The sequence below is a fragment of the Malaya genurostris genome, chromosome 3 (genome assembly GCF_030247185.1).
Source record: "Malaya genurostris strain Urasoe2022 chromosome 3, Malgen_1.1, whole genome shotgun sequence".
In the NCBI taxonomy this organism is placed as follows: domain Eukaryota; kingdom Metazoa; phylum Arthropoda; class Insecta; order Diptera; family Culicidae; genus Malaya; species Malaya genurostris.
Window position 1 is genome coordinate 178,346,060 of NC_080572.1, and position 25,713 is coordinate 178,371,772.

The window sequence follows — 25,713 nt, forward strand, 5'->3', positions numbered from 1 at the left end:
ATTGGTAAAACAATTTCCCCGGTTAGGAGTTAGCTACGGGTTCGAGTCCCGTCTCTGCGGTAACATTTTCGCGGTTTTCATTACATCATTGTGTTAATATGTCAGTTTTCCAATCTGTTTCCCCGTTAGATACTGATCATATTATTATTATCCGTTATTTTCGTATATAGTTCAATGAAATTCACTTTCACTTAGTCTTGTGGTGCCGCTATTCCAAGTCGCTTTGTTTTTTGCGAAATACTCGGAAATTCATCATAAGTTAGTTATAGTAAGACTTTGTAGAATCCTACCTCGCTGCCGGTAGCCTATATTGTGAAGCACATCACACTGTTACATACGCTTTGTCAGTGGAATATTTCCTAATAGTGACGACACAAGTCCCACTGTAATTACCAGTTTGTTCATAGAACCAATTTGTATGTGGCTTTTCTAATTTTCTTTCGTTGTCACTTACTTTATACTTTGTACATTTGCAGCTCCTGAGCCTACCACATAATCAAGTCCAAACGACATATTTTTCGGATAGTTAAGTCACAGAAAACAGGCTCACAAATGAACTGTGTGTAAAATTTGCTCATTCAGCGTGGCGAGCACTTGCAGATGTCCCCACGATCGACACGAGGTGACACCACGATTTGGGTGCCAATTTCACATGAGACATAATTTTGGGTGCAACATTCACTATACGGTATAGATTTTTGCTATTGGTTGAATTGATAAATTTGTTTTTGTTTCATTCCGGTCGAATTCTCGTATGATTTATGCGACATGGAAACAAAGTTGTCTTCAACACTTAGGGAAATCATGTGATAAGTGTTAAAATTGTTGTAGTTGGAATATTTATATAACAGGCAGGAGGATTTTGTTATCGTTCCGGAACGTAGTGGAACGTTTTGAAAGATTGCGGCGAATGGTCGAGTAGGTGGCAGTAGTGTTTCCAACGTATTTGAAATTTACACAGGATTTCGAAAAACTTTGTTCGAACCTGTATATCTGTTATCTGTGGTTAAGTGGACACGCTACACACGTGCGCCATTCCCGATACAAAGAATTAAATTCCGGCACGTTTTACTTTCGACAGAAAGAATCCCTCTGTTTAGATTTAGATTATATTCATCGATCGGTAAGCTCGGAAGATCATCGATCCTCGTAACTAGGAAGTATCTGGTGTTTTAAAGTTCGACACGAAACACATTGACATTTTCAGCAACGAACCTCACTACCGATAGAACTGTGTAAAATTCCTATTCCTTTTTGAAAATATTTCTTTGTTAATGACTGTACAGAACTAGACACAAAAGTGAACTAACATTTATGAATTGGTTTTTCTCAACAGCTGGAACTTGTATTAATAAATGTACAAGAGAAGATTGGCTTTACAATAGAGTAAAGATCATTTCTAAAACAATAGTTTAAGGAGTTATATATCTTCCGGCTCGAGTAAAGTAGCCCAATCTTTCGATTGATCTGGGGAGTGTAAAAATTATTTAATTTTAAAGAATTATAAAGCATCGAGAAACACATGTTCGGCAATGTCTGTAAAATTATTTTTATTCCTATATGTGGAAGATTGTAGTACCCTGCCGCAAAACGCTTTTTATTTTATAGTCATTCGCGGTGAGCACGATATCTCAAATATTATTGAATCGTTAAATTTCAGGTGTTGTTCTTATTTGCTATAGCTATTTCGTCAACGAAGGGTGGCCAAAAAGCGCTTCTTATACAGCAAAGCAAAGTCTTGGTATTATATTTAACAAAGAATTCTTTCCCGTTTGGGCTTAATTGCTCCAAATGACTGTTTAAAATTTTAATCGCGTCTCACTCTGTTGTTCCGAAATCGGAAGTCAGAACTGAACAAAAGTATTTTTATAGACCATTTTGTTTGAGTCTAAGTTTTTGAAAATCGACTCAGCTGTTTCTAGTTGCGTTTTAGAGTTTTTACCAGTATTTTCTGAACCGGTTGAGCTGGGAATCGGTAGAGCTGAAATCGTTTGGACAGCAATCAGCATAACCTATAAATTGGAACATTTCGATCCAAATTAAGCATCATTTTTATGTTTGTTTTGCACTATCGCTCTATATGACTGGTTGCAATTTCACACTACCCTGTATTTCCAGAATTGGAAACCGGTCCTGGATGAAATTCTACCTTAAGTTATGGAAACATTATTGTTCATTTAAATCTGAGTTTGTGAAGATAGGTCAAGTCGTTTCTGAGAAATTGGAGTGATTTCCGGTTTGGATCACACGAGCACTTTTCCGGTACATCCGATGATCCAGAGGATCCGGTATACCTAAAATAAAAGAGTTTGGTCATCAACTATTCAACCGGCTATTTGAAAGTATTTCTCTCGATCTTTCATTGAGTCTAAGCTTTTGAAAATTGTATGAGCGGTCTTTCAGAAAATCACATTTTTTCATATTTCACCCCGTAACTCCGAAAACGGAAATTCGATGCATAAGAAATTCAATAGCAGGCTATGGGACTATAAGGTCGTTAATTTAAATCTAATTTGAAGAAAATCGATAAGGCGGTCTTTGAAAAAAGGATGCACTTTTTTCATTTTTTCCGTTACTCGAAAACCGGAAGCTCGATCCCGGTAAATTTAAAATGCAGGCTGTGGGACAAAGAGACCTTCCATTTGAATATAAGTTTCTGAAATCGGTCCAGCTATCTCCGAGAAGATCGAGTGCAAATTTTTGTTACATACACACACAGACATTTTCCGTACTTGACGAACTGAGTCGAATGGTATTTGACACTCGGCTCTCCGGGCCTCGGTTAAAATATCGGTTTTCACAATAATTGCATAACCTTTCTCTATGAGAAAGGCAAAAATACTTGAGGACTGAAATGAATTTCGAGTAGTCAGGTGAGTCGATGTACTTGTCAACGAAATATGGCCTGAGCTCTGAGACTTAGTGAATATTTAGTTTTCTATAAACACTCTTGCTTATGTAGAGTCGAGCACAACGTTTTGTTGACGATGAAAAGTTTGGGGTTGATTCTACAGCTACGAATTCTTTGCCAGAACATCAGTGTATTGTAGAAAACATCTTTGAATTTGACAAGAAAATAATCCAGTACAGTAACCAGATGGAAATTATGTTCGGTAACTAACCTGAAATCTTTCAAGATATAGATTTTGTCATTCACGAGAAAGCTCGTTTTTCTACTTCATCGAAAACCTATCGTTGTTGTTTTGTTCTCTTACTTGAACACAGAAAAAATGTGAACTGCTTCAAAACAAAAATCCGAGATGAGATCAATTGACGGAAAACTACATAACTGCTTGTAGTGAACGATTGGATCTACAGTGCTGGACAAAACGAAGCATACACTTGATACAGAGCCCAAGCTGTAAATCATTGGAAGTTTCTTTTTTGCCAAACTAGTTTTTACCTGAAATTTTGTTTTTTTTTATAGACAAATTAAATCATACACTTCAAAAATCGGATTCGACTAAAGCTTGCTTCATTTAGAATTGGAACAAAGACAATTGCCTGTATTTCAGTTATTTATTATTGTATTCAAGATCTTTTTTTTAGACAAATGTAGCGTTTTCTTCATACTTTTAAGAAAAAATACGGATAAAATTATTCGTCACGGTTTTGAAGGAATTCTCGAATTTTTCCTGTAACACGGCTCAGTAGGCGGCGCACACCTTCTTCGTCCATCGTTTTAGCTATCTTATTCCACCAGGTCGTCATCTGATTGATGTCTTTGACAACGTTTCCCTTTGCCTTGAGTCTCCTCTTCATGATTGCCCAGTATTTCTCAATAGGGCGGAACTGGGGGCAGTTGAGAGGGTTAAGGTTTTTCGGAACAAACTGGACCACTTTCTCTGCATACCATTCTTAAACGGCTTTGCTGTAATGACAGCTTGCCAAATCTGGCCAAAACATTACAGGATGGTCGTGGGATCGAATGAACGGCTAAATTCGTTTTTGGAGACACTCTTTTTGGTATAGTTCCGATGTCATTGTCTTATTTGTAACGAAAACTTTCGTTTTTTTTTGCCACAGCTGCAAATGCCCTGCCAAATCATAAATTTTCTTGCAAATTTGTCGGCAAAAACCAATTTAAATTTGGTCGGAACATCCCCCCGAGCCGTTGCCAAGTAAAATTTTTGACCTGGGATTTGACCGAAGTCAGCCTTGACACAGGTTTCATCGTCCATCAGAAGACACCCGTTGAACTTGGTCAGCACCTGGTCATATAGTTTCCGAGCACGAATTTTGACCACACTATTCTGTTTCATGGTCCGATTTGGCTGTTTGCTAGCTCGATACGACTTGATTCCTTCCCGGAGTCGAGTTCTCCTCACGGTACTATGGGCAGCACCGAATTTTCTGGCCAAATCACGGTCCGACAGATTAGGATTCCTCTTAATCGTCTTCAAAATCTTACCACGCAATTTCCGGTCGTCAGTTCGACTCCGACGATCGGCTTGAGGCTTCCGAATCGTCGTCAATGTTTTCTTATACCGTTTGATAACGCGCCATACGGTATTTCTGGGCAATTTCAGCTGTTTAGCTAGCCTAGATGCAGACCACAATGGATTTTCCAAATAACTGTGCACAATTTTTTTTCCTTCTTTCGGCTTCCATGTTGATTGTTTACAAAGTACAGTCGATTTTCGGAATGTCAAAAATCATACGTGAAGCTGACAAAATTCCCGACACGTGGGCGCCAAGAGCTTCCAAATCCGTCCACCAGGAGCGCCACAATATGAGCAAAAGTTTGTTCCAATTCTAAATTAAGCAAGCTTTATTTGATTAAAGGTAAAGTTTTAATATTTTTTTCAAAGTAAACAAAGAGAATATGTCATTGGCTTTTAAGCCCATTAGAAATATTCACAACGCAGATGAGGTATTTTTCCGTCGAAGTTGGTTCTGTGTGTATTCAAAAAGTTCAAAATGCCCGGAAAATTAATTCCAAAGCAAAGCCTTGGTATTACAATCCTGTTGTGGATTTTGACCTTAAGTTTTCAACAGACTTCGCAACCGATTCTAATCGTACAGAATCAGAGCATGGCTAGTGCTACGATCCTATTGACACTAGGAATCCTTACGGGTTGGAGCTCGAACGTACGACAATTGGCTTGTAAGATCAGCGCTGAAACTAATTTCGCTTGATAATCTGGGTGTTGATCGACCGCTCAACGACCGTGGATTGAAAAGCTGTTTGGTGTCCAATCGACATTTCATTAGCAAATGGAATCAGAAAAAGCGAATTAAGAATAATCATGAATCCTGAAAGTTTGACACATATAAATAGGATCATGACTGTTTGACTTGCTGTGCGAATATTTGGAGGTCCTTGTTCTGAAAACTGGTCTGAAAACCAACTACCTTTTTTAACAGGACAACGATTCAAAGCCCATCACGCAGAAAACTGTTGCATTAAAATACTCCAAAAACCTTCTCAATTACCTGATTTGAATCCGATTGAATATGTGTAGGGTTATCTGGATACACGATAAAGTAGACAAGAAATCAGTAACCAACAATAATAACTATTTGGAAGTTCTCGAAACAGCCTGGGAACATATTGATCCGGGATACCTTTAGTAGCTTGTCGAAAGTATACCGAGTAGACTGGAAGCACTTGTACCAAACAGTGTTCACTTACTATCGCCTAATGGCATATTCAGCAGTGTTCTTGTTCTAGACGCATAATTTATGTCAGTTTTAGAATTTAAATCTGGATTTTATAACAAGAAAAACTGGCAGCCCCAATAGTGTTTTACTCGTGTTCCAACTATAGAAAAAATAGACCGGCATCGTATGCCAGTTTTAAATTTGACAGAAGAGCTGTTCGAATAAATAAAACTAGAAGGGGCTTGCTGGGGATACTTTTGTTCCAGTTTCAGAGCTATTATAGATCATCTATATAAAACTGCTAGCTGCTGAATTTGCTCTAAAGATGATAACGGCACAACGTGATGATTGAAACAAAAACTTAGAATACTACGTTATCTCACATTTTAACGACCTAATATTGATTTTGTCTAAGTACATTGAAACCAGACTGTCAATGTGTTCATTGCATTTTATGGCTATAACAAAAATATTGACAACATGCTTACATACTCCTAACTAGCTCATTGATGACCTAGCTAGTCGTGCTTATGTGTTAGAAACCACGTGTTTGCCGTTGGTTTTCTTTGGTGTAGTGGTGAACTGAGAAGTTTGTTATTCATCGAAGCACCCTTGAGTATGATATTTGTGAAACAATCATCACACAATCCAGAGGATGATCCCATCGCGCTTAGAAAGATCAGCTATCACGGTACAGCGGTCCACTACGCTAGATAGGAATCCTTATCAGATCAAAGCAGCTCTGACTGTCTCTGCCTGTGTGTCTGGAAATGACCGACTATACTCTCGATGTTCGATTCAACGCGCTGACCGATGGCAGTATTGATGGAGGCCCAAGCCTTAAGGGCCTGCCTGATTAGTCTACCGATGCAACGCGATCATCAACTTACGTTGCATTGTTTACACCTAGCTGAGGTTTATATTTGTATATAAAGCAAAAAATATTAAGTAACCATTTCCCAGCATTGTGCGGTAAATACACCGGTCCGGTGCGGTGAGTTCAATCAGTGTGATGTTTAGCATACACTAAATCCATTAGGTTCATTTATCTGGAGCCTCTAACACTGCGCTTAAGGTAAGGGATAATTGAAACTACCTGACCGCTTCCACCATGGTTTAATCATTAGCTTAATTTGAAAAAAAATACTGAATGCACAATTGAAACACCATACGGGTTCAGAACAAATCACATCCCTGTTTTGATCACAATAATCTCTCGACTCCTTACCATGATTTACTCGTTTCAATGAATATGACGAAACTCAATGAGCAGAAATGATATTCCTTACGTTTCACATGCACCAAATAGTTAGCAGACAGTGCCGAGTAACAGCGTGTCATCGCAGAGCTATAAATTAATTTCAATCAATGTGCGACAGTAAAATTCCCATTGGCGCGGAAATTTCACAAAGTGAACAAAATACTGGTAGCAATAGTCCAAGTGGACTCCCTGCACGCTTTGGTTCCCGAGTTGTAAGCCATCAAGTTAAATACAGTTCTCAAGTAAAAATCCAACGAATGTCAATATTTATGGTGTGTACTGGAACGAACCTTACAACAATAAAACCGCGACAGGGAATTGACGTGATCGATTCAAAGGTTTTACCAATTAGTAGCTAATTAGTCAGTGTCTAGTAACTGTAGGCAAATTCCATTAGACGAATCAATAAACAGGCAGGACACTGTATAGTAATTATTGATACAAATTCTTATTTTTCAATACTGATTTTTGAAAATATACCTAATTTTTTTCTTTGTTGTAACATTTGAATTACTGAAAAACTACCAAGTAAAGTTGAAGTATTATATGTTCTTGTATGAAACTTAACTTTGTCTCAATATACTTTGCAGCCAAGGGTATAGTGCAATTGTATGACTAATGGTACGATCCTACTGACACTAAAGCTGACATGACTGATTGCTCGTTCTCATTTACTAATCTGATTTAAAATATTCAGTACAGGAATGAGTAGCTTGCTGAGTATTAAAGAAAATTCGATTATCATCGAATTACAGAGCAGTATTGAAATTCAGTAAACTTAGTATTGTTTTATTTTTTATGGCTGACCTTTGGAATTCGCATCATGTATGCGAGTAACACTTTTCCTGAACTCGTGAGCTTATTTATTTTAATGAATATTAATTCTAAAGTTAAAACGATATGCAGTGGCATTCTTATCAGCAACTATTGTTCAATATGTCGTTCAGGCACTGTTTTATTTTGCCCAAGAAAAACGGTTCATTCTTGCCAGTAATGTTTGAGCGAGTGGCTTCAATTGCACTCAGACTATCTGTGAAGAGGAAATAATAGTTTGGGGATAATATGACGATTACATTCAAGCTATAATGAACTGCTGCTAACGCTGCTATATAAACAGATGCAGGCTCTTGAAGCTTGAATGAGGCCGAAACATTATTGTTGAACATACCAAACCCTGTCGCTTCTTCAATTCGCGATCCGTCCGTGTTTTCTCAGAGTCAATATGCCTGAACTTACTTGAAAATAATTTTTGGATCTCCATAGAGCGTAGGTGATCCGGGATTCCACGCACTTCGCGTTGCATGGATGTGTCGAAAAATAAAGTTGGGTCAGGGACATTTAGGAGGCTGTCACGGATAGAAATATATCTTGAAGGATCGATTTCCTGTGACATATGGTTAAAATATACTGTCATGAATCTTGTTTGAGATTGAAGCTCAACTAACCTTTCGAAGTTATTAATAACCAGGGGATTCAGTACCTCACATCTTATTAGCAGTCACGACGAAAGCTCCCAAAAACAATCCTTCAATGGAAGAACTCCCGCCAGAATTTCAAGACTCATTGGGCCGTATGAATAAAATGTAGTAAAGTCTGTTGTTTGTAGTATCTTCTCAAAAACAAAGTCCACAGAGTAAAACGCGTTTGATATGAAAAAAAAACAAGTTCGAACATGTAGTTAATGTTGCCTTCGAATTTGAGCATTTATTGCATGCCGTATCGAATTGGAGCTGGAAAAGCTGGAATAAATATGCACAAATCAAGAAACGTACTTACTGATGCAAAAATGCCAGTTTATTTAATTTCTCTACTTCAATTTATCAGCAAACACACGAGTAGCAACCTCTGGAGCTACCCACCGAAAAATTGTAGTAAATACTTCATATTCGAACGTTGTTGTGTAGTAAAGTCTCTGCTTTTGACAGGAACGTGATCCACATGTAGCATTTACTACCGAAATTCAAGCATGCTACGTTTTATTCATACGGCCTATTGTTTGTGTGGAATGCATGCAGCCTAAGGCAATTCGCAAACAGCGATACTGGATTCGCTCCAGTTTGATAATATGACAGTTTGCAGCGGATCGAAAGCAAACGCATCCATATTTCATCACTGAAAGTATCGTTGACTGATACAGTTTTATTAGATCTTCCGGATGAGCACCCCACCAAGATCCTGTTATTGTTCGAAGAAAATTTACTATTTGTTGGCACTTTGTTATCAGATACCTAATGTGTCCTCCCCACGTGCATTTGGAATCAAACCACACCCCGAGGTATTTGAAAGTCAAAACCTGTTGGATCATTCTTCCCATCATATGAAGCTGAAGTTGCGCGGGATCATGCTATCTTGAACAGGCGACCAGCTCTGTTTTCTCCGCAGAGAATTCGATACCCAGATGAACAGCCCAAACGGACAATTTATCGAAGGTATCTGGCAATGGTTTTTGCAGATCAATAGTTTTGGGTCCAGTAACTGGAACCACGCCATCATCTGCCAATTGTCTTAGTGTACATGGGGTTACGAGACAGCTGTCAATGTCGTTTACTTAGAAATTATACAGGAGCGGACTGAGGCATGAGCCTTGCGGGAGACCTATGTAGCTAATTCTGATTGTTGCCAAATCGCCATGTGAAAAATACATGCACTTCTGTGACAAAAGGTTGTGCAAATAATTATTTATAACCGCTGGAAGTCCATGTTGGTGGAGCTTGTCTGAAAGAACATCAATGAAAACTGAACCAAATGCTCCTTTAATGTCTAAAAATGCAAAGGCCATTTGTTGTTTTTGAGCGAGGGCAATTTGGATGTCAGACGAAAGTAATGCAAGGCAATCATTCGTCCCTTTATTTCTTCGGAAGCCAAATTGAGTATCTGACAACAAACCGTTCGTCTCGACCCAAGTGTCGAGACGTCGAAGAATAATTTTTTCGAACAACTTTCTGATGCAGAACAACATTGCAATGGGTCTATATGAGTTGTGATTAGAAGCTGGTTTCCCCGGCGATAACTTTCACTTGCCTCCAGTCAGGTGGAACAATATTTTGCTCAAGAAACTTGTTGAACAATTCCAACAAACGTCTTTTTGCGAGGTCGGGCAGATTCTTCACCAAGTTGAATTTAATTCTGTCCAACCCAGGAGCGTTATTGTTACAAGACATGAGTGCTATGGAAAATTCCATCATTGAAAAGGGGCTATCAATGGTACCATTGTTTGGAGAAGACTCCCTAATAATGCTATGCATAGGAACAGAATCTAAACAAATTTTCCTCGCAAAATCAAATATCCATCGGTTCGAGTATTCCTCACTCTTATTTCCTACGTAACGATTCCTCATTCGTCTGGCCGTATTCCAAAGAGTGCTCATTGAGGTTTTCAAACCTTCCACAACATGTCTCCAATAGCTGCATTTCTTGACCCGAAGTATGTTCTTGTACTTGGTTTCTAAAACCAAGAATTTTTCAAAATTTTGAGGAGTTCCTCCTCCTCGTTTTAAAAACGTCTTGAAAGCATTTTGTTTCGCGTGTTTAGCATCTGAGCACTCTTTGTCCCACCAAGGGTTTGGAGGCCTTCTGTTAGACGATGAACAAAGAAATCGTTTGGTTTGTGCTTGTTCAGCGGCCTCCAGAATCGAACAAACGAGGAAGTCATATTTTTCCAGTGGGGGGAGCTCTTCCATTAAATTTAAGATACTTGACATATTACTTTGGAATTTATTCCAGTCAATATTTTTTGTCAAATCATATGGAATATTAACTGAATTAGCAATGCCTTTGTTACTGCTAATTGAGATGATGATTGGTAAATGATCGCTACCGTGTAAATCAGGAAATACTTTCCAGGTGCAATCTAGTCGAATTGAATTCGAGCAAAGAGATAAATCTAATGCACTTGGACGTGCAGGAGGTCTTGGAATCCGTGTCAAGCTACCCATATTCAATACTGTCATGTTGAAATTATCGCAAATATTATATATTAAAGATGATCTGCTATCATTGCAATATTCCTTCGACTTCTAGCATGTTGCTTGTCAAATGAACATTAAAGGAAAGGATATTTGAATTACTTCGGTATATATTCCTCCAAGAGCACAAGTTGGACAGCGACAGCTTACTGAAATGGTCGAAGCCCTTCCTGCTCCACGATTGATTTTGGGAGATTTCAATTCGCACCGAATGATGTGGGGTTCCGTTTACAATGCATTGTAAACGGAACCCCACATTATTCGGTGCGAATTGAAATCGCCTAAAATCGAATGTGGAGCAGGAAGGGCTTCGACCATTTCATTAAGCTGTCGCTGTCCAACTTGAGCTCTTGGAGAAATATATACCAAAGCAATGCAAATGTTCTTTCCTTTAATGTTTATTTGACAAGCAACAACTTCTATACCAGAAGTCGAAGGATTGTTTAATTTATAAAATGAATAACATTTCTTAATTCCTAAAAGCACTCCACCATACGGAGAGTCTCTATCGAGACGTATAATGTTAAAGTAATTAAAATTTAAGGCTATGTTTGATGTAAGCCATGTTTCGCACAAAGCAAATACATCACATTTTTGACTATGCAACAAAACTTTAAATGAATCAAGTTTTGGCATGATGCTTCGACAATTCCACTGCAGAACAGTAATTGAGTAATTTGCGGCGGATGATAAATTATCCATCAAATGATACAAAATCTGAAAGAACTGGCCATTGAGCTGATAACTGTTTCAAAAAAGTTCTAGCTATTGGAAGGAATGCCGTTATGATAGTCTTTAGAGGTTCAGAAATATTGAATGCTGCGAAAATCCATTCTACAATTTTCGAAAACTTCAGTAATCCTGAAGGTGGCTTTGAAACGGAGCCTTGTGCTAGTTCCTTGATTGGTTTGTGAATTTGACAAACCAGGAGGCACAGTTTTTGGTTTTAAATTTGGCTTTTTAGATTTAACACGGGTATCTTTTTTTGAAGGTGTAATTTTAGGTGTCCTTTTTGGTATTTTGTGGTTTGTTAATCTCCTCTTAACAGACCCTTGAGAAGTGACAAACGAGGTATCTTCACTATTTCCGTCAGAGTCAGATTCCTCTGGTTCCGCAAGGTTTGAAAAACCGTTTGCGGATTCCAAAGGTGAGACATAAATGATCGTTTTGAGCATTTCTGCATATGTGCGCTTAGACCGTGCTTTTAAAGAAGGCTTCATTTTGTACTTACGCAACTTAAATGCAGCGCATACTGAAAAATCATCATGAGGACTCTCCCCACAATAAACACATTTTTCAATATGTTTATCGCAAAGATTATCCTTACACTTAATACATTTCGACTTATTATCATAGTAAATAGCTGTGTAGCTAAATTTTTTTGCAGATAGTGCAATTCATAACATTTAGTATGAAAAGCCGAACAAGCTTGCACTCGAGTATCCTTACTCCCTCAAGCATAGAGTTTTTAAAACGTCCAACTCCATGCTCAAGCAACTCTTTAACCGAAAGACCCGCTTCGGTGATAACACCGTCTATTTCAACGTCTTTCGAAGGAATATATACGCGATATTCGCGGGTAAATAATTCACAAACAACAATCTCGTTAGCCTGCTTTAAGGAATCGACTACAACGCGGATCATGTCTTTATGGACTCTTTCTATCTCTTTGGTAGCGGGAAATCGTGATGTCAATTCTTTAGATATATAAAATAAATTTAATGCCTTCATTTTACGCCGAAAATAGAGTATCCATGGGCCCGCAGAAGTTTCATTGTGTTCTCTGCGAGTTAGGAAACTTACTTGTAAATATTTTTGGGACTTCCATCGAGCGTAGGTGTTCCGGGAGTCTACGCACTTCGCGCTGCATGGATGTGTCGAAAAATAAAGTTGAGTCAGGGAGTTAATAATAATAATAATAATAATAATAATAACAATAATAATAATAATAATAATAATAATAATAATAATAATAATAATAATAATAATAATAATAATGATAATAATAATAATAATAATAATAATAATAATAATAATAATAATAATAATAATAATAATAATAATAATAATAAAAATAATAATACAAATAATAATAAAGTGAAGATTTTCGGGACGGGTTGAATTTCTTGACCGCCGAGCAATCATCATCAATTCTAAATAATGATTTTGCTGAGTGGAATCCTTTAATGCAATTTACCATGAGTTTTCAATAAAAGAATCAAATCCAACTGCCTCATTTTCGTTTTTGCCTTTCTCTATAGGCACGTTTGGTTCCGGAGATATGATGGTATAAGTGACGTAGCCGACAAAACACGATGTTTTTTACCGCTCTAATGTAGGGCTCAAAAGTTTAATCACCTCGAAAAAAGTCCCATGGAAAAGTTGAGCTATATCGGGTATGGGTAATTTGGTTTGTTAATTTTCGATCTTGAAAAATCACCGTAGGGGGAAGCATGAAATTTCTGAAATCGAAAGTTTTTTTTGACACCCACTGCCTTAAAATTACATGAAAGGTCGAGATCGTCGAAAAAAGCATTATTCTTCTCATACAAAAACAACGCAAATATCAAGCACTTGGTTTGAGAAATGATGCCAAATATGTGACATAAACGTTGAAGCAGGCTTTTGTGAATTGTTCGAATCAATTTGATTTGATGTCATAAATGAGCCCAAATTAGTGTCAGCAATTATCTCAATAAAAAGATAAAACAATATTTTAATGAGGCTGTCTCGTTGAAAGAGAAAGGCATTATCACAGCACTAGGTTTTTTAATTATGAATTTAAATGAGCATTGATAAAACACCCCCTTTCCCAAACCTTAGTGATAATTGTTTCATACAATAAAAAATAAAAATCTTTTCTACGCTCAACTACTGATGACTTGGCCATTCATGATTCAATCCATGATGCTTTTTCTGAGCTAACAGCAAAATTGATGCTGACAAGTTCGGCAATAATTGACAGTTACCAAATTCTGGTTTTCTGAGATTCTCAGTAATTAAAACATCTTGGAAATTTTTTCGTCGACATTCAGCAATAACATTTACTTGTGTATGCTAAATTTAAACATGATCGTAAAAAACACCGATTAAATTGGTGAAAATAGTAGGAGCGAACTGACATTGTAACAAAGGGGAGTGTATTCACAATTCTACCATATTCATCAGATTTTGCCCTCAGCAATATAAAAAATAAGCTTGATGGGATAAAATCGAATGATGTCATCGCTGTGACTGAAGCGTTTTTTTTAAGGATAAGGAGAAATCGCGATTTAAAAGTAGTGTAAAAGATTTTATTTCAATGAATTAAAAAGCATTTTTATGATTGTAAAAAAAATCATCGTAATTGTAGATTGTAGATTATCCCATAACGCAAAATGTGTCCATGATATCTCAAAAACCATCATCAATAAATTCCAACTTCGCCAGCTGAAAGCTAGATTTTCGAGAATCCGCGATGACATAGTCTAATGATACTACTCTAGTTTTAAGTTAGTCGTTAATTAAGCAGTGTGCCTAAAATTATATTATATTATTGAACAAAAAAATAAATTCCAAATTTTAAAGTTCTTTCTAAATGTTATAAAAAGTGTGCAAAAAAGTATTCGTGATTTTCTTATATTTTTCGGAACATTTCATTGGAATCATTGTTAAGTATGCAACTGTTCTAATTTAAAAACTTTCATCACTATACAATCAATCACTACAAAAATTCACATGGTCTAATTTGGCCTTGATGGTGGTGCAAATGTTAACCTTTAGATTTTCAATATCCAATTCTAAATACTGTAATAAAGTTTTGGGTTACATAAGCACGAGTTGGGAACCGATTCCAAACAGGCTGGTTGGCGATTCCCAATTATTTCAGCTCATGATTGCCAGCCATTAAAGGCACGAGGACCACTTCGTCAGCCTAATTTTTTTTCCGTTCCCTTTTATTCGTTGGACTTCATTCATTTTGTGCCTGACACATCAGTTTTATCAACTGAGTTTTGCTGAGTTATCCATCTGCTGTTCTAATGATATGCTTAGATTTTCTACTGCTGATCATTTTCTTGTTGGTTTCCGGTCTGTTGTTGGAGGTCTAGTTTACTTTCTTTGAAGCAGCTCTTCTCAGGAGGTCTTTAAAGCAATATTGAAATCCAAACACAGTCGTTTGCTTCTGAATCTCGTATTTATCTCTACCATCGTCAAAATCAAAGCATCATTTAAGTTTTAGACATTATGGAACAGTGATTGGGAATGCAATCGTTCTACATTAGAACACGCTGAGATTGTCTTAGAAAAAAAGCATAACCAAAGCTATCGATTGGCAAAAACCGAATAAAATCGCATGTGTTCATTAGCACCTAGTTAGTTTTGATTGCCGTGATTGGTTTGGGAAAGGAGATGTAGGGAACCGAAAGATTGTTTAATATTTGATGAATTATTGGCTTTAGAAGATTACTTCGGGGTTACTCATAAATCACGTACACTCTCGAAGAGAAGATGTTTAGCTACACAAATTCGTTCTAACGGACTACTGAAAGAAGAGTTCTCCATCGAATGAATGAACATTTTACATTAGGAATTTTTTGGTTTGTACAAAAAACACACATTTTATTTCGTTTTCTTATCGTTTCTTTTTCGGCTCATCAAGTTTAAATTGATCTGCCATGTTCTTCTAGCAGTTTTATTTAAGCAAAGACATCGTATTATCAAGATATCCAGCTCTCACATTTTACCAATAAATCATAAGCAACACCTATACAATTGACATTATATGTTCAATGTGATGCCTTGCGATGGCGTAGCTGAACTGAAGACTGATTCTTCTCTAAGCTGACAGAGTCTGATATACATCGCTAAGTAGACGCAAAGTTTTCACTATTTATGTAACACTTTAGGGATATTTCACCGAGGCGCAATCTAGGAATTAACATATCGAGTTTTTGGCCAAAATGTCTGCAAACAACAATCAATTTGGTGTTTTCGCAGTTTCGAATGTACACAAAGTTCCATTTGTGAGGAATTCTGGCAGCTGATAGAAGCCTATCTGGAATCCTGCAAGTGCCAAACTGGCACAATGTTTCGCAAAACTTAGTTTCTCATTACTTCTGTGGAACATAAGTAATTTTAGATCAGATAAATATATTCTCCCAACAATCGTATTATAAGATGAAGATCTGGGTATTTTCATTTCGAGACTTAAGGAGATATATGTATCCTGCTTGCTGGTGCAAAAGATAGATTTCTTAAAACAAAACCGAAAAGGAACCGGACATGTCCAAAGGTTTCTGACAGTGTTGTAGGGCAACAATCCGGTAAAAAAAGAACCATAAATCTGGCGACATTATCTGCCGGAAATAGTTGTTGTGTTGTTTCCACACTCTAGCCCAAATTTTGGCGGAATGTCGGAAAAATGGCTGACAGACATTAGAGATGATCGGGTATGCAATTTCTTGAACTCGAACCCGACCCGTATTCGATCAAAAGTAAAAAAAAAAACTTTCACCCGTACCCGACCCGAACCCAAGAATATTTTTTCTTCGAGTATTCGAGTTGTAATAGCCCAAACCCGACCAAGTATTTGAACCCGAAGTCGACCCGCATCCGTAAAAAAAAATCACCACCCGTACCTGACCTGAACCCGATAAATATATTTTTTCTGATCCCGAACTCGACCAGTACTCGTCTCCAACAGATATGTGTGGAATTTGTCCTCCGCGTACAACCGGGGTACAGTTTCTCATTTGGAAGAAAAAGTTGATAAGTAAATTAGATTTTCTGTTAATATTTACGTCAATCTGGTGAGATTATATTGATCAAATGTATTACTAAGTATATTCAAAATAAATTGCCGTTCGAGTCGGCTAAGGATAACGATTTTTTTTTTCATTTTAAACGGAAACGGGTCGGGTTTCTGATATTCGAACCAAACTACTAAAGTTTTTTCGGTTTCGAGTTGGTTACGGGTAAAGACTTCGGGTCGGGTTCGGGTTTGGAATGAAATTCATGCTAGGGTTCGGGTCGGGAGCTGGTCATTTTTGCCTTTCTCTATAGAAAGGTATTAGAATTGCTGGACAAGCCGACTATCGAACGGATCCTCGGGGACCCATAGTGTTATATACCAATCCACTCAGCCCGACGTGATCGGTAAATGTCGATTTGACGATTTTTTTACCGCGCAATTCTCTCAGAGATGGCTTAACCGATTTTAACAAGCTCGGTTGAAAGCTAGTAATGGACCATTGATCAAGTTCGAAGATTTAATGCCTGCGACTTCTTGTTCGGAAGATATGATGATATAATTGACGTAACTGACAAAACGCGTAGTTGTTTTACCACGCAAGTTTCTCAGAGATGGCTGAACCGATTTTAACAAGTCTAGATCCGTTTGAAAGCTATTGTTAGGTCATTGACCAAGTTCAAAGATCAAATGGCTGTGATTTTTGGTTCCGGAGATATGATGATGTAAGTGACGTAACCGACAAAACACATCGTTTTACCGCTCGAATGTATATAAGGGTGCCAATATTTTGGGATCACCTGTAATTTCGTAAAGCGGTAGAGCTCAAAAGTTTAAGCACCTCGAAAAAAGTCCCCATGAAAAATTTGAGCTAAATAGGATATGGGTAAGGGGTGCTACCCGGCGGTTAAAAATTTTCTATCTTGACAAATCACCATAGGGGGGGAGCACACGAGATTTCCGAAATTGGAATTTTTTTTTAAGCCAAACGTCTTAGAATTGCATGAAACAACGACGTTACATTGCAATTCTAAGACTTTTGGCATCAAAATTTTTTTTCCAATTTCGTAAATTTCATGTTTTCAAAGATCTTTAATTGGTAGTGAGTATTAACAGTTCGGCTGAAAAGTTCGTATCGTTTAATAGAAACACACATTTTTTTACCAAAATTCGTTTTTATTATTCAACATAATTGCCATCAGAGGCGATACAGCGATTATAGCGATCTTCCAACTTTTCGATACCATTTTTGTAGTACGATTTGTCCTTTGCCTCAAAATAGGCCTCAGTTTCAGCGATTACCTCTTCATTGCTTCTAAATTTTTTACCAGCGAGCATTCTCTTGAGGTCTGAGAACAGGAAAAAGTCACTGGGGGCCAAATCTGGAGAATACGGTGGATGAGGGAGCAATTCGAAGCACAAATCTGGATAACAGATATAACAGCTCCAAACACTGCTTAGAATCATCAATTCGTTGTTGTTTTTGATCGATTGTGAGCTCACGCGGCACCCATTTTGCACAAAGCTTTCTCATATCCAAATATTCGTGAATAATATGTCCAACACGTTCCTTTGATATCTTTAGGGTGTCAGCTATCTCGATCAACTTCACTTTACGGTCATTGAAATTCATTTTGTGGATTTTTTTCACATTTTCACCGCCTCTTTTGGACGTCCACAGCGTTCATCGTCTTCGGTGCTCATATGACCAGTACGAAATTTTGCAAACCACCTACGAATTGTTGCTTCGCCCGGTGCAGAGTCTGGATAACACTCATCAAGCCATTTTTTGGTGTCGGCGGCACTTTTTTTCATCAAAAAGTAGTGTTTCATCAAAACCCGAAATTTTCCATTTTTTTCACATTTTTTTCCATTTTTTTCACAATAACAAAAGTAGCTTCACTCAAAATGCAATATCTCACAAACTAATAATCAGACAGCTGTCAAATTTATACACGTATCTTTTGAAGCTTGGTACTAACTGAAAATGGTATGGATTTAATTCTAGTGGCGCCCTCTCATAGAAACGATACGAACTTTTCAGCCGATCTGTTATGTTCCCATGAAAAATGAAAAACTATTCGTTCTAAGACAAAACCAGGGTTATGAGCAGAGATGGCATTTCACCAGAGTGATACACGCTAGAGTCAGATTTTTGCCACACCGAGGATGAAAAAACGAAGCACCGCACAAAGAGGAAAGCGCACTTCTTCTCAGTGTCGAATAGACAGCATTTGAGTGTGTGCTTGTGGTTAAAGCAGCTGGCGCGAGTGGAACACATTCTCTTCGCATGAATCGCTCACACGCGCTCTCGTCTAAATACTTCCAAGTGACCACTGGCGCGTGATGGTGAGCGATCACTTCTGTGAACTTCAATTAATTGAGAGTAGATCTGGCCTTGCTATGAAAAATTTGCATGGAAAACCGAAAATTTTACGATAAATTGTTTTATTTTGCTGATTTTGCGTGTCCACGCTTCATCTACGAAAACCATACAGCAGAGTGCTCACCGGCGTGTACACCTCTGTGAAAGTATCTGCATCCACCTCGGAGAATTTATTAGCTAATGCTCTAGCACTTTGGTGCGATTCAGTGAAAGAGGTAAAAGGAAATAAACAAACGCACTCATGATGTGCACTCTATACAACAGTGGTGTATAAATGTGAAAGAGAAGAGCTCTCGTTGAAGTTGTCAGTGCGAGGGGAGAAATTTTGCTTGCTCTTCGTCACACAGAGGAGATAGACATCTCTGGTTATGAGAAGTTTGAAATTTGTTCAGAACGTCTAAACTAGTAGTGTTTTGAATTTTGAATTTAAGTTCTAATGATGTTTCTGCATCGTCATTGAAGAAAACCGATTAGCAATTCATGAAAGACGATGTACAAATGTATGAGCAAAAGGTACACTAACGACTTACATTTCGTTCTCCTAAATTCACTTGAAGGGTAAAGTGTTATAAAATGTCACCCTTAAAAAAATGTTGAGACATTTCTATATGCAATATTATATTTTGCTTGAGAATGTTGGTATTTTATTACAATACGGCTGAGCATTCATTGATGAACGATGATTGCTGCAAACACATTTTCCGCAATGACCGCATTCTCAGTTTTTTCATTTGCCGTGGACATAATGGTCCAGCAACCGTTTAGAGTGCCTCGCAAAAAATCAGTGGTATGACCCATAACAAAAGACTTTATGCCCCATAACAATAATATATTATGTGATTTGTCAAAATAGAAAAGAAGCATCAGAAATTATTCGCGTAATAAACTAATTTCAATTTGGAACCAACAATTTCGGTTCTCCCAATGATACATTTCGTTCAATAATAGTTATAAATCTATAAAGTAACATTTTAAAATGAAGCATACTGCTCAATCGAGAGTGCGGCATTATGTCCATAGAGTGACTGTTATGAAAAAACTAATATATCGAAGATATGGCTTTGTTTCTTTGCATGTTTAAGCCCTCTCTTCATGGCTAAGCATTGCTAAGGTTGTTCGCAACGCTGTTTTATTTCATATGTACTGATCTATTTTAGAAACATGTCAAGCGCAACGTTGAGATCTAGTTTTAGTTTTCGAACACTAATTTGAAACAGATTTAAAACTGCTCGACGAAATTGTTTTAAATTAATGAATATTTGAAACACGAATAGAACACTGTTTTAAATTTGTTTTGCGTGAGTGTCTGTAACAAAATCTTCTAGAGACAAGATGTCAAAGCGTCGAATGACATTTCAGAAATTATCAATATAAGCTTTAAATGTGCTGTACTGAATAATACTGTTTTATTTAGAAGCATTCTAGCTCACTATGATCCAGAAATTCTAGAAGTTCCTGTCAAAAATTGATATCGTTTTCGAAATCGTTTATTTCGAAACATCATATTGAATAGACACAACACCAATACATTTACAGAAATATATAGAACAGATTTGAAATCTTCGCGTTGAGGTCATCAAGCTGGAATTTTATTTTTGAAATTATACGACATTCTGTCATTTTAGAACAGATATCCATCACCGCGTTGTGAATGGCCTAAAAGTTAGCTACTAAATACATTATTCATATATTTTATATGAACATAATGCGTATTTAATCGACGTTAAATATTTCATCCGAAAGCTGCCTCAATTTCCAGTTTATTTATGTTTTGTAGCGGTCGACAACTTCCAAACTTGCATAGCAGGAAGATCCTACGAAAAGATAGTGTTGGTGATAAAAATTTTGTTCGCAAAAGTCTTGTATACTCAAAATCAGATAGCGGGACATTTTAGTTTGTATGGTCACTTTATACTACGTTCCCCTTACCCAGAACCTATATCATAATAAACAATTATTTGCTTTTCAGGTCCGCATGTTCTCTCTATAACCATAAACCAGTTTCTCATCATAAGAATTTCAAATCTCAGAGCATTAGGCTGTTTGGGCTCAGACAATGTTGTTTTCATTTGCTTTCAGACAAAAAAAGTTGTTAGATGGTTTTACTTTTCGTTCTTCGACAATGAAAAGAACAAGTGAACAACAGAAGACCTAAAACTCAAAAGTAAAAATCATTCATTAGTACATTGCAGTACATGGTGCCATGTGGAAGCTGAAGCGACCTTAGCCTTATTTCGCTTCCATCGAAGAAAGAAAAAAATGGTTGAGTCTGGTTTCATCCGTCGAAATCAAGATTCGAACCAAATCCGACTTGAGAAATCATTCGGATCTCACTCGTCGGTTTTGTTAAACCTAATCTTACAATTTTTGTTTTTAGGTGTGACATAAATTTAGGCTCTAGCAAGAATTCATCATTGAGCATATCTCACCCGAGTTGTTTACTATATTGTAATAAGTGTGTAAGAAAGTGTCTCAAACACTTGTACACTCGTACATCGTTCAACCAGATAGGGGTGAGCCGTCTCAGCTTAGAATCAATAATATCGTGTTTTATCATACGACAGCGTAAGGTGCGATCTTCCGTTAACTTGTTGAATATTGAACAAGCTGCCTTCAGTTCGAGAGCTTTGAAGCTAATGAAGAGGCTGCGATCACTGTTTACGAACTCATAATCGGTGTTGATGATGGCTATAAATGAAATTGAACTTGACTTGAGTATAGAACCTTACGGCCTAAAGAACTTAGAATAATCTAAGTTATGTTAACCTGTTGTTAAAAATATTATCCAACTTTGGTGATTATGAAGATTTGTCATCGAAAAATATTCAGAGAAATCACAACAAGTTGAGATCATTAGAATGTTTTGTTTTAACTGATACTTCCCTGAAAACAGAGTCTCTTCATCGCGAGTGTAAACTAATTTGACAGGTGCAAAATCAACTTCTACAAATGTTCATTGTTCCGTAGCGTGTAATTATTTCGCAATGAACGTAGCCAATGACCTAAAGATCTGTGAAAGTGTTAGCGAAATGTTACAATATCGTGAATCAGCAACTAGCATAGTCCATTTCCATTAAACACAGCGCCCAAGGGTAAGTCCCGCTTCCGCAGAATGCCGGTGCGGTGCCGGTAGTTTTCTGGCTACGGGTTCGGAATTGTTAAGCAAGTTGTCTTCTCTTGCCGCGATTCCACCGCGCGGGGAATTCCATGTCAGCGATCGCCTTCGACAACAACGGGGGAGTCATTTGGTTGCCTTCGAGGAAATCACGCACGGGAAGCGAAAAATGCGTCGCTTCGGAGAGAAACTCGATCGTTAGTGCAGCGTGTTCGGGGCTTGTTCCCGTCTAGTTCTGGCGTTGTTCTGCGTTAGCCCAGTATCACTGTTCGCGTGTTGCTGAATGATGTTACCGTTGGCGATGATGATGCTGGTGGGAGGGAGATTCCAGCCCAACTGTCCGCTATAGGTTGCGAAAGTTCTTGATCGAAGCGTTAGTTTGACGGAGATCGTCGCGTGAATCGGACGCGAATCGTGCGGTGCTGTTGCAAACTGGTGAATTGTTCTAAGATGAATAGTAATAAAGTATTATAAAGATAAACCGGCTACCATCGAGATAAGTTTCTACAGAGTAGTTAGTGCTGTTGGCCGAAGTGTGAAAATAGTGTATCCTACAAAAAATTCATCAGTTAGATAAAGCACTGTGAATGTGAATGTTGACTGTTAATTGTTCAACTAAATTTGAGGTTCAGTGCTATAAAAGAAGAGTTGGGAGTATAATGAAAGCAGGAGCTTCAGTGGCCAAGTAGAAATTGTTCAAATATATGCAGCTCAAATTAGGATAATTTCTGTAGTGGATGCTTATTTCGAGGTATATTTTTACACGCTGTTTCTTTTCCTAAACTGTACTCTTAAATAGTTACACATAATTGACATAGTATCGTAAATTCTTCGTGTTCAGGAAATGAATCGTATTTGTTGGAGTTCAAACTAAAATCATAAACTGTCTTGAAAACAATGTTACGTATATTGACAAAAATGTCGCATATCATATCCAGCGTATGATGTAAATATTTATTACTTTTCTGAACTTCTAGGCGTCAGAAGGTAACTTAGTACTACTACGATTTAACATATTTTAATGCTGCAATGTTTACAGGAAATCAGATCAAAATAGTTCATACAACATGCAATACAAATATATGGTAATCGAATCGCAAGTCTTTTGGTTTTAGAGGAATTGATGTTTTTTTAAGATTACGAAATGTAAATTTGAGATCTCTATTATTAAATAATAAATCTTGGAAAAAATGCGCAAAGGTAAAGCAAAAACAGAACTGCGAACTATATCTTAAATGGTTATTAGAAGATATAATTGTTATTATCTCTGAACGGTTATGGTCTAACAAATTAGGTACTGCATTCAAATATGATAGAAGATCAATTTGTATGAGATTGATGACACTAGAAAACGCCATTCAACAATGATTCCTAGTTTCCTATCTGAAAATTCACAGACTTAAGGCATAACGTTTGATGTTATATTATTGCCTTTTGTACCTAGTACTGCAGGGTCAAAAAGCGAGTTTTTCCTGAATTTGAAAAACTGGTTCTGATAAGCAACAACTGTTCTTCCTTTCCGACAATTCATAAATTTCGAACCCAAAGCTGTCTCGTCTATTGCAACCAAGGTGGGACGGAATTAATATTTGACTCCCTCGAAAGAGGTGAAGCGTAATCAGATGGCGCCAATTTTGAATTGCATGGCGGATTCCGTAGAATCTCTCATCTACTATTATCCTTAGTTTTAACGAAGTCACAATGTGTGACCGAACGTTGTCGAGATAAAAAAAATGTGGACTCGTACTTGCTCACATATTTTGCCTTTCTCATATATAAAGGTTTAGCTCACTGTGAAAATCGACGTGTGAAAGGAAGCCCGGAGGACCGAGTGCTATATACCATTCGACTCAGTTCGTTGAGATCACAAAATGTCTGTTTGTATATGTGTATGTGTTTGTGACAAATAATGTCACTCGATTTTCTCAGAGAAGGCTGAACCGATTTTCACAATCTCGAATTCACATGAAAGGTCTTATGATCCCACAGATCGCTATTGAATTTTATCCCGATCTGACTTCCGGTTCCGGAATTACAAGGCAATATGTTCAAATCTATGAGAAAATGCGCATTGAGTTTTCTCGGGAATTTATCAACCGATTTCTACAAACTAAGAGAAAAATAAACGGTCTTGAGATTCTTTGAAAAGTTTCCGAAAATTTGATCCAGATCCGACTTTTGGTTCCGGTATTACATCGCAATAATTGAAAAACTTTCAATTTCATAAGTAGTTTTTAGACTTACTGGTAAATTCATCTAAATCGCAGACTTTATTACTTAGTGGATATATAGATCTATTTTGGGATTACGAGTTGTTTTATGTGGAGATTACACATGCATGGTTGATCCATGTTGGCGGAATACATATGACTGTTATAGCAATACCGTTATATTATTATAGCAATACCGTAGGCAGGAGAAAAAGTTTATCATTTTGTGTGCAATGAAATCAGTTTGAAGAATAAATAAATTATTGAACAAATCAATGTTATGATTATACTGTTGATTCTATTAGGTCAAACTAAAAAATTCTCCTTGAGTTTAACGTTCTAATTATTTAGCTAAGATTAGATGATGGTTACATAATGAATTAATACAAGTATTTTAAATTTCATATTTTTGTGACGAATTTTCAAATTGGTAAGATTGGTGATCTCTCCAAGCAACCGAAAGCTTCACAGCATCTGAAATATATTCACTTTCTTGCTGCTTGAAATAAACGAGGATTTTTCGGCAACTTGAAGATACATAATAAGCTTAGAGCAAGATTCTCGCTGTTTGGCAGATGGGCTTAGATGACTTTTGATATGGCTATTTTACGGATTCGGACGGAACGGATTAACGGATATTTTATAACATTTTCTTTTTTACTACTGAATGTTCAAGAATTTCTCATTTTCTCGCTAAATTATTCGAAATTTGTTGTCATAATTGTCATCTATGAACATTTATCAAACATGACTACGTAATATCACTAGTTTTTATTAACAACCATCTAAAAAAATTATTTATTTCTATCTAGATTAAAGGATTTGGCATTTAATTTTAAACATCTTTAGTCTACAATTAAGCCTACACATGCAACACCGAAGAAGTCGCTCAGTTCTACTCTTAAAGACTGTCCCAGAAAGTATGGACGCAACCAAAAACCGCTGCCATTTCGCAATGGTTCAGAATCTGTCAATTTTTATGGCTGCGTCCTGTTGTTTACACTCTTCTCTAACCACTTGTGCAGTTGTTTATTCGTTTTCATTAGTTTGTTTCGAAATGCGTGGACTTTAAGCATAACAACGTCGAAAAATTGTGTACAAATGGTGCACAGAACGCGGACTGTCACTGAGAAAGATAGCAAAAATGGAATGAGTAAGTGAAAAAGCCGTGCGAAATGCAATCAGGAAGTTCGGTGAGGATAACACATTTGAGGATAAACCGAAAACGGGTCGAAAAAAAGGTCCTGCTAACCCTCAGTTGGATAAACGTATACTGAAGGCGTTCGAGCCAAAAAAGTGGGCACTTCGAAGTCAAATATTCTTCGTGCTAAAGAACGTTTGAATCTTCGAACCTATAAGAAGCAGAAACAACCAAAACGTAGTCCGAAACAAGAAGCATCGATTAGGCCGAGGGTTCGAAAGCTGTACAATACGATTCTTGCTG

At 37.2% G+C, this 25,713-nt stretch overlaps 1 protein-coding gene across 2 annotated transcripts in view; it reads left to right on the forward strand.

Annotated features, from left to right (window-relative positions):
- LOC131434041 (multidrug resistance protein homolog 49) overlaps nt 1-25,713 on the forward strand; it is an 82,418-nt gene that overhangs the window by 20,620 nt on the left and 36,085 nt on the right. The window contains exon 1 of one of the 2 annotated variants that reach the window (XM_058600673.1): nt 22,427-22,810. The exons of the other annotated variant lie outside the window; for it this stretch is intronic. The gene's annotated coding sequence lies outside the window, so the exon portion shown is untranslated. Of the gene's footprint in view, nt 1-22,426; nt 22,811-25,713 lie in introns of those variants that run through there. 2 annotated transcript variants of the gene reach the window in all.